Genomic DNA, 11,288 nt, shown 5'->3' on the forward strand with positions numbered 1-11,288 from the left:
GTAGGAGATTAGGGTTAGAGCTAATGAAATGACAATATGAAAATACTCATCAAATTTGGTATACCTATAGACACAATATAACAAATAATAATCAAATAAAATTGTATGGGATTGGCCTAGAAATGTAAAGAACTAAGATCATCTTGTAAGAGCAGACATATATAAACATGATCAAGAAGATTATAACTTGAGTTAGTTTATAATAGTAAATGAGTTAGATGTTATAAATAGATTAATGATAAATTTTCAAAAGAATCACAATTATATCTAGATTATGGATTAGTATGTGGAGATGTCAACCCCATATCTTAATGAAATGTACTCAGAACTTGCTTAAAATAGTATGACCCCTTCCTTAACTAGAACAATGTAACATGTATGAATTTAGAAAAAAAAGAATTTTTAATAAATTTTAAATATATATTTTTAAATTGATTGTATTTTTGTTAGTAAAATTTAGGGCCTGACACCCGATTCATTGGACCGTTTGAGATCCTAGAGAGGATAGGACCAGTTGCATACCATTTAGCTTTGCCACCTAGCCTGTCATGCATCCATGATGTATTTTATATTTTAGTACTTACAGGATACATTTATGATGAATCTCATATTATAGATTGGGATGCTTTGCAGTTGGAGTTGGATGAGAAGCTAGTGTTGGAGCCTATCTGTATTATTGCCTGACAAACCCTAGCTCTTCAAGGTTGAGAGCTAGACTAGGTTAGGGTCCACTAGGATTGTTATAATGAGGCAATGGCTTCATGGGAGGATACAACATGGATATGATCTGAGTACCCTTATCTTTTTAATGATCTACATGAGGAAGTTCATGCCTAGTGGGAGAGGATGTGAGGCCTCGCCTTGACCCTCCATAGCATAGTTGATACATTATTATTTTGATACTCTTGACTCAATATGTCGAGACACTATCAAATACACTAAACATGTTATGTTATTTCATGTTGTGTGATGTTTTACTTTCAAATATTTGATTTCATCATTTAATGTTTTATGAACATGTATATTGATGAAGTAAGTGAATGCAAAATTAACACTTTAATTATGCAATTTTAATGATTGAGAATATGAGTAGAACAAGATAAACAAGTAATTATTTGAAAGATGAATTTTTTAATTTATGAGATTCCCTTAATATGTTATATACATATGTGCATGTGATTTTCTTGAGCTACTAATGTGTGCAATGAGTGTGTAGGAAATTTTAGCCAAGAAACCTAATGGAGAAACAAAAATGAACCCTATGTACCATTTGTGGAAGCCCCATTGTTTGTATTTTATTTGTAACATGAGATGTATGAATGTATCATCCTATAATCAATAAATATTAATGTTTTGTAACAGTTTTTTTATAGTGTCACTTGACACTTGTGAATTATATATGCATTCCAACATGATAGTTAGGGTTAATTGAATAACCTAAAAATCTAAGTCAGACTAAGCTAGTGACCTTTTTGATAATTAGCTTATAATTGAGATTAATTTCCCCTAATCTGGATTAGTGTTTAATCTACATTTTAAAGGTTGTTAGATATTCCTGAAATTTCCTAGCATTTGTTAGGTCCCTAATTTATCCTATATGCCTAAAAATATGGAATCTAAGTACCCAAGAGGTATGGGTATGAGTTGGAGACATTTTCCACCCCCCTAGCCCCTTTTGTTGTCTTTTATGGTCACTCAAAAACCCCATTTTTTCTTTATTGCGAAAACTAAGTGATTTCATCATGGGTTGGATAACTTTAACTCCATCTTGAGGTTAGCCTTAGGTCAAGTTGAGTTAGAAGTCTTCAAAATTTTAGGCAAGTGGGGGAGTTATTATTTTTTGGAGTGGTCGAGTTTAGGATCTTATTTAGAAGAAATTTTGAGAGGGTTTGAAGTGTTCACCCAACCTCTAGTTTTAGAGTGGAATTTAGAATTGAAGGAGAAGGAGAGGAAAGCAAGCTCATCTCAAATTTGTGCATTTTCCATAACCCAATTTTTGAAGGTAGGAATACTTCACCTCTTTTTTTTCATATTGTGTTTCATGTTTTAGTTTTATTGCTTATGTGTGTTTGTGTGTGTGTTGAGTATGTTGGGAGGTATTGAAACAAGTTTTCTTAAATGTCTTTTCTTTGTGTTTTGTTTTGAATTTTTGAAGGGATTGTATGGGTGTATTGAGATCACTTACCCTCAAATAGGGAATAAGTGGCCATGTATGGGGGAAGGTCTTTAGTTGGACTCCAAAAATATAGATTCTCTTCTTAGGATGAGAAGAGGGAGAGAGGGTAGGGTATTATGGGCCCCTACTCATTAGCACAAACCATGTATGAGTTTTGGAATGTAAGAATGGAAGAAAGAAAGTTTTTGAATTTTAGCCCTAAAAGGACACCTATTTTGGTATTGTTTTTGACATCTCCTACCCTATTTTAGTAGATTTGAATTACATATACTATCCCTACCTCCACCTTTTTCCTAGGCGTCATGGGCAGATGGGAATTTTATAACCTAAGTCAAGGCATTAATACCATGGAAACTTTTATACATCCCTTGATTTGACAAAGGCTTCTAAACACCTCATGTTCCCACCATGAAATTTGGTTTTACCAGAACCCATGTATATATGTTTTGGGAATCATGTGCACCATAGCTATCCTGATAGTTGTACTAGACAATGACATTGGAGGGGTAAATTTGTAGTTTATTGTAAGTTTATTTTAAACTTCTCTTGTCTTCCTTTATACCTTTTTTGGCATTTTTCCTATGCGTACTCCTTTAGAGATATTTCTATGGGGGTGGGGGCGGGGGGAGTGGGCGATGGGGGGAGGGGTGGGTCTGTGTTGGGCCTTGAGCCATGTGCTTAAAGGTGTTGACATGGGAAAAAGGGTGCAGTCTTGTTAGTGGGGTATGGGGTAGTTAGGAAGGATGTTAGGATAGAATGTTAAGAGGTTAGTATATTTTATTTGTTATTTTGTTTCGTTTAGCTTTAGTTTTAAAAGTAATGTTATTTTTTTGTAAAGTTGTGATTTAGTATGTTTAAAGGATTAGTTTTATAGTATTAGTTGGTAGATAGTTTTATGTTTGTTTGTATTTTATTTAAAGTTTTAAGATTTAGATATTATGTATGTAGTAAATTTAAATATTTTAAACAATAAGTTTTAGCATGTTTTAGTTTAGATTTTAGTTTATTTAACTTTATTTATGTTATTGTTATTATTATTATTTTTAGAATAGATCATAAATTTAAATGCAATTAGTTTTTAATTATTCAAGTATTTTTAGGTGGGTAAAAGTCTTTGAGTTAAAAATCATTAGTTTATAGAAAATATTCCATTGGTAGATAATGTTAATATGTTTTATTTTTAATATTATTTAGAATTAAATGAAATTCTTGTTTAGAATAAAGTTCAAATTTGTTATGTTGTTTAAAGATAAAGGTTGGTAAAAGGATTTTAATATTTTTATTAATCATTATTAATTTAGTTTTAGATGAGACATACTATGTAATAATAGTTAAATTTATCTTTATTTATATTGTTATTTGAATTTATTTTTAAATCTATGGTTTTAAAGCTTAATACAAAATGAAGTAAATGTCAAAATTGACTTGATAATGAACTTTTATTTTAACAATCTAGTCCTACTCATTGATTTTCAAACCTACATGGAATGCCAAGGTACTAATAAGAAAACTCATTATTGTCTTGCAATGTACTTATGTCTTAACTAAGTTAAACTTATCAACTTAGTAGATTTAATTTTATTACTCTTTAAAAAAAAATCACGCGTGCTTTTGCCCTGTATTTTTTGGGCATGACATTATAAATAACATAAGTTGTATACAAATATAATAAGTTATACAATTTGAAACAAGAACCCATTAAAGGAGACATTACATTACCATAGATCAGTTAGTAATTGCGAGTCCTTGTGGATGTAACTATGATAATTTTATAATTAACATTCCACACTTTATGATCCACTTATAGTTAAGAGTCATGATGCCTAGTTGCATAATTGTAAGAATTTGTGAAAATATATCGATGTGATGATCCACTATGTGATCCATGAAACTCTCATGCCTGCAATCAATACTATGTATATATATATATATATATATATATATATATATATATATGTATATATGTATGTATGTATGTATGTATGTATGTATGTATGTATGTATGTATGTATGTATGTATGTATGTATGTATATATATATGTATATATATATATATATGTGTGTGTGTGTATATATGCAAAGAATAGATATTACAGATATATGTAAGAGTCTTATTGGTAAAATAAGAGAAAAAAAATCATCGCTAGAAATCATTAGGATAAATTCTAGAGACTTAATTACTTTTACAACTTTGGGTGGCTCCTCGACATTATCGTTTACAACTATGACATCAAAAACAACATTGGGAAATTTGATATGCAGATTCATATGCTAGTTGATATTAATTATAGAAGTAATATCCAATAGGTGTATTATGTCAAAGAGAAATGAATGAAGTCTTAACATCTTCTACATGGCATTTTTGCATGCACTAATGTCTTCTGCATTGTAAGATCAATATCAAATATTTCTTCGCAACTACAAAAGGGCAAAATATTTAAGTAGAGCATAGAAGGATAATAGAAATGCCACTTCTCACCTTTACAATTGAGCATTGTGTGCAGTGTTAGCCCAACCTTATGCCCACAATTTGACCAAAAAAATGAAGTTAATTTCTTTTCCTTTTTTTTGTTTATGATCTTGTGCTCGTCTAAATTTTCACAAGAAAGTTATGTTCGGTCCAATTTTGGACCAACAGGGGATCTTAAACAAAATAAATGAATTTAAAAAAGCCAATTGATTTAAACTAAAAAATCATTATTTTAAAATTGATTAAAGGCTCCTAGGTCAAAAATAATGGTAGAAAATTGAGGCTCAATGTATTAGTGCACATTCATTAAAATTTCCACAATAACCTTAGCTCCCATCAAAATTTTGACAAAAAACTTATATAACATAAAACATTGATAGTTTCCAGACATATTAAAAAAATTAAAAATCATAAGCCAAAATGATCTTTGGTCAAATATGTTGGTAAAAAATCATGAGCAAATGTACTAGTGTAAAGTTTAGAAGCCTAATTCATTACTAGACTCTAGACCTATCATCTTGTGCAATACTATCTACAAAGTATACCTTAATTTTTAACCAATCATATGAAACCTATAATGGATGAAAATATAGGCCTCACCAAGAAAGGTTTTGTCTCAGGTCGACAAATTTTATATGTGGCTATTTCAACTCGTGAGATCATTCACCCTATGGAAAGAAGTAGAAGACCAAGGATGGCCCTCAAATTGGATATCTCCAAATCCTATGAAAAAATCAACTAGGACTTACACTTTTTTGTTATAACTCAAATTGGCTTTAATAAAAGAGTTATTAAATTGGTGTGAATGATAATAGATATGAATACTATATGTGATCACAAATAGAATTCCCTAGGGCTCCTTCATCTCTAGAAGGGGTTTACATAACGGTGATCCCGTTTTCTATTACTACTTTATTATGGTGGTGGATGTCTTGGGAATAATATATATTTTTAAATATAAGTAGGGAATAGTATAGGGGATTAAAGTGGTTATGTCTCTACCCCCTGGGGTTTAAAACAATAATTCATTGATAGAACCATACTCTTTAGCATTTCCTTGGCTATTGAAGTTGGGAAATCGATGGGGCTCATGGATTTGTATGAACACATCTTTGGGAAACATTTCAATTTTGTGAAAATAAAATTGTATTTCTCCAATACAAAGATCAAAATTTAATATTGGAATAAACCCATATATTGGGATTCAATGTTTCTACTCTTCAAGACACTTATTTGGGTCTTCCTCACACAAAAGTTCTAGAACTCTATTTACAAGACATTATAAAAGAATCTTGTATGTGGAAAAGGAAAATTTCTTAGTAACGTGGGAAAAATAAAACTCCTTACAACTTCTCTTTATGGTATCTTGGTCTATTTTCTCTCCTTATTTAAAATGTCTAACTCTATGGGAGTGATTTTGGAGAAGATCCAAATAATATAGTCAATTAAGACACCATCTACAAACCTTAATCATTTAGTGGTTTTGGTTTTAGAAAGGTCGGATATCTAAAAATGGTGCTCCTCACTAAAATCATATTCTAGTTGGGTTATTGGATGGGATGGAAGCCTCTCTTTTTTTTGAATTTTTTTCACATCATGAAGAATCTGAAGGATAATTTTGATTTTTGGTCATGTATTACATCTCTCTTATCATGCATGGAAATTGGGATTGAACAAATTTTTAGGTGATGTCCCTAGGAGATTGAGTTAGTGAGGGAACTTTGGAAATTGGTTAATCTATCAACAATCCATGTTTATCCCACTTAAGATAATATTTGTTTGGATGATATTTTAGTTTGGTAATTTCTTTGTCCAAATATCATATATCTTGTTCATGTCATCAAAGCATCTTCCTCTTTGCTAGAAAAGTTTTTTTATAGAGCAACTAACACCCAAAATTAACTTTTTTTGGTGGGTGATAGTGCATTAATTTTTATTACTATGGATAATTTTAGGAGGGGGTTTCTTCTACCCAATAGATGCATCCTTTGAATACTAGTAGAGAAGGACAATTATCACCTCTTTGACTCCAGTACTTTTATCTTAGAAATATGGTTTGGAATCCAAAGAATTTTCAAAGATCTTGGGTGTTTGATGGAGTATTCAATACTTTGTGATAGATAGAAAGATTCCTAATTATCCTCTTCCCACCCTACTCCCTTGGAAATCAATCTCCCCACATACCTACTAGAATGTTTGGATGGAAAGGAATAATAAGATATTTAGAGACATAACTAAATTTGAGAATGTGTTGTTTCTCATTGTTGCCAAATTGCTATAAGAAAAAAATTAGTATTTTGAGTTCGAAGAAACACTCTAACCCTCCTTCCCCATGGGATTTCCACTTGGTCTTGGAATGTTTTGTTCTTCACTCTATCTATAATTAAGACAAGTTAAACCACATGGATATGGCCAATATGTAATAGATTCTACCCTCACTAATTGGTTCAAGATGAATTTTGATGGCATTAGTTAAGATTGTATGGCTTCTCTTAGTAGGATTGTCTAAGATAGTGATGAGGATTTTATCATGGCTTTTTTTACTAACTTTAACATCAAGTCAAATAACATGGAAGAATTTTTAGCTCTTTTATTTTACATCACACATTCATGGGGAAGCACAAGATATGGGTGGTTGGGGATTCCAAGTTTTATCAATGTTTTCATTCACTAGTTGACCATAGGATGATCTACATTTAGTGTTCTAATAGATGTTATGCTTATCCTAGATAAGCTAGAGGAAACTAGGAGCCAATAAATATTTTGGGATGGAAATAGGGTGGTAGGAAAAAAAAATTACTTGGCATAGGGATTGATGGGCTGAGTGGTTTGCAACATATTACATCTCTCCCAGTGGAAATTTAAACCCTCATTAAGAGTGAAATTTTATATAACACTGTAAATGATGACTAACCTATATAAACTCTCCAATTGTCTCACTAGAGCTAGATTTTAATTGGAATTTTTTAGAGATTTTAAAGACATATGGTTGGGGCCTAGTCATTATTGTTTTAACTTGGGTTTAATGTCACATTACTATCAATGATATTTGACAAAGATTTGGGGAGATGGTGCCAAGTACACTCTAAGATTCCATATTAATTATGACCTTAAAGGTCATACCTTATATATTTTTGTTGATATTAAAAATTAAACATTGGGTTATGGTTTAGTTCAAAAGGCTCCTTACATGTGGCTAAGTAGTGCCACAGTATGCATTTATACTATCTCAATTTCAATAACCATTTTATGGGAAGGCTTTTATGTGAAGGGACACATTTAAGTAACTTCACAAGAACACAATCATGTAGCTAGGTGAGTCTCTATATATTCTACCTCATCTTTCATTTATATAACATTACTAACTTCATATTGGAACATCTCCAAGAGTTGGATTTATTGTTGATATGGGTAGTCAAATGATGAGTGTGGAACCCACACAAATTGAATGCATGCAACATCAAAACATTTTTTTCTAGATGACGATGGTTGATGGTGGGATTCTTCATTTAATTCAACATATGGAAGTGCATGATGAAATATTTTCAATGCAACTTGTGAATACCTAGAAGGGGGAAAAGTCACTATTAGAGGCATTAGATTCAAGATTAATGAAGAGGTTATTACTTAGGCCACTAAGATTTCTCTAAATGGTAGGAAATAGAAATTGGATGCTATAAAGTTGTCGATCGAACCATTCCAAAATAATTTTTTAAGGCTAATGAAGATCCAATTTACGTGCATAAGCGATTTGATAGAGAAAATTTCTTAGAACAATGAAAATATGTCTATTTTTTTATTATATGAAGTGTTTGACTCTAGAAAACTAGTTCCTTTTTTAGTATCATGGGGGAAGCTAATACTACCACTTTTCCTTTCTTAATATTTTTTTTACAATGACAATATTTCCATTCCATTCTTTTAACTGTGTGATCTTCAAGCTTCCATTACATAGGTTAGAATGTGTAGTTAGGAAGGGAAAAGAATTACTATCCTTTACTAATGCCTAATTTATTGCCAATATGAATTTTAACATTCATTGATCCCTATCTACAACATCATCTTATTAGCCTTGTGTCTTATATCAAATATGTTGTTGTGTTTTCTTTCATCTCTCCCTCCCCTTAGGTCTCATACAATTCCCTATCTTCTAGTGCAAAAAAAAAGGTCTCCCTCTATATGTATTTTCAAAGACTAACCCTAAGCTAGAGTCGTCTATTTATTATGGGGGGCCTATACTAGAATTCCTTGGTGGGAATGGACACCCCCAAAAATTTCTTCTACACCTCAAAAGAAGAAAATAATAGATAGGAAAGTCAATCTAGACAAGGTGTAGTTTGAGTCTTAGTCTAAGGAATGTTAGAAGAATGAGAATAGAGCCTAGGAAAAATAGATACCAATGAGGGTAAATTATATTGAAGAAGATGAAGATGGCTTACAACTAGAGAGTGCTAAATCCCTCCCTCCTAAGGATGATTCAATAATGTGCAAGGTGATCGTGCATGCATCTATAAATTTTGAAGATAGAGTCAATGGACCTTACTACAATGAAGGATGATTAGGGGTTGAAATAATTTCCCACATGAAGGCCATTTCCCCCTTGATTAATCAAGGTCTAGCATTTCCTTCATATATTTCCTATCATTCTCAATCCCTCACTAAATATATGGATCCCTTTTGACCCGCCACCCTCCCCTAACCCCGTTCCCTTCCCCCAAATTTTATGAAGCCCTTGTTTGGTTGGAGAATATTAAGTAGGTTCATATCTTGTAGGAGGAGACTCTGATGAATCTTAAAGAGGATTTTAGGAATTTTAAGAAGGAGCTCTTGAACTTGGACCTGAATTTCACCACTTTGGTGAATGTTGTATTTACAGTCATGCACTTAGTAGAAACTACTCTCTAGCTTCTCAACTAGGAGGAAGAAGATACCTTAAGATACCACATTTTTCAAAATAAATCTATTCTATCCAAAGGATACATTATACATTTTCAAAGAGGACTCTCTCCTCTAGAATGTAATATAGTTTTTAATTTTTTATATGATTTAATATTCTTTTCTTTCTCAAAATTGACATATTTTTTAGTGTTAAAATATGTTCTTATAGAATTTTTTAATTACAATATACTACATCTAATTAAAACACTATAAAATATATATGAGAATATTCTGGACTTTGAGCTCTATAAAATGGTGTTTATATGTTATTAAAAAAATATCATAAAAAATAGTAAGAGTTATTGAAATGTTAGTTCTCTAAAATAATTTTATTTCTTTGGTAATTGAATACAAACTAGTATAAAACCTATATGTAATAGAAATTTCTAATTCCAAAAGTGTGAGACCATTTATAAACTAGCTAGAATGAATTTATGTAGATCATATTTTTGAACAATGTTGAATTTTAGATAGAAATACTCAAATTCAGGCATTCTAATAAGTCATCCTAAAAGGTGACATAGAAATATAATTTTACCACACCTAGTTAAAGGATTTACAAATGACTTTTAGGTCAACCTTAATGCAAATTATTTTATCTACATTGCTATAGTTGTTAGAAAGCAACAATAGGAATTGATTTGATAAAAACTTGCAACTTACTTGCAGATTACATATCTCTATTTCAATCCTTTATTCTTCTTGGAATTCATACTCTTCATTTATAATAGCTTGTTCACCATTCAAGCATTCATCCCCTTAGTCTTCTTTCTCAACATGCCAACAACACTCTCTTCTATTTAGCCACTAGATGAAGCAATACCTTACACTCCTTGTCTTCCTTAGCTTCTCAAACATGACAACCTTTTCTTTTGGCTAACTATCTCTATAAATAGAGAATTTAGATCTTTCGCCACTTAATCATAATTGCCCATTTTAGGGTTAGGTAGGATTTAACGAATCTACCCAATTTTCCATCCTTGTTCCTCTAGAAACTTCCTCTACAATCTTCCTTAAATTCACCTCAAAATTTTTTACATTAAATTTTGTGCCACCAAATCATCATAGTTATCTTTCAGATGCTTCACATAATTCAAGAAATCAAATTAGTTAGATTAGATTTAATAAATAGTCAATCGAACTCTTTTACCATCACTCAACATCAACATGTTGTCACGCAGAACTCATAGTATTCTATCACTTAGACAACAATAGTTCACTTAACAAACACTAAAGTTTAGTGATGCTCGACACCAACTAAACTTTACTCAGCATATACTAACATTCATTTTCTTATACTATTTCTATTCTTTGCTTGGCACCTATTGATTTTCACTCAAATTCTACTATTTTCTTCTCAACTTCCATTGACATTTGCTCGACTTTCACTGACTTCTTAGTAAGGCTTGGGAGACACTTTACTTACTTGATCTTCTTCTAGTCTTTACTTGTGTAATCTTTCACTTTAGACTATAAGTAGATAAATAATACACTATAGTATCAATGTCTTACTTGAACCTAGAGCTCCTTTTATAATTGGTATCAGAGCATTAGGTCCTTGAAGAGAAAGGTTAACAACTTTGGGATGTCAATGGCGGGTCACTTCGAAAAAATAAAGTTATAATTTTGATGGAGTTAACTATGATAGGTGGAAGAAGAAGATGAAAACTCATTTTTCTATGTATGGGTTTAGGATATTGGCTT

This window comes from Cupressus sempervirens, chromosome 7, assembly GCF_028749045.1.
Source record: "Cupressus sempervirens isolate cs-2001-9-10 chromosome 7, ASM2874904v1, whole genome shotgun sequence".
Taxonomy (NCBI): Eukaryota; Viridiplantae; Streptophyta; class Pinopsida; order Cupressales; family Cupressaceae; genus Cupressus; species Cupressus sempervirens.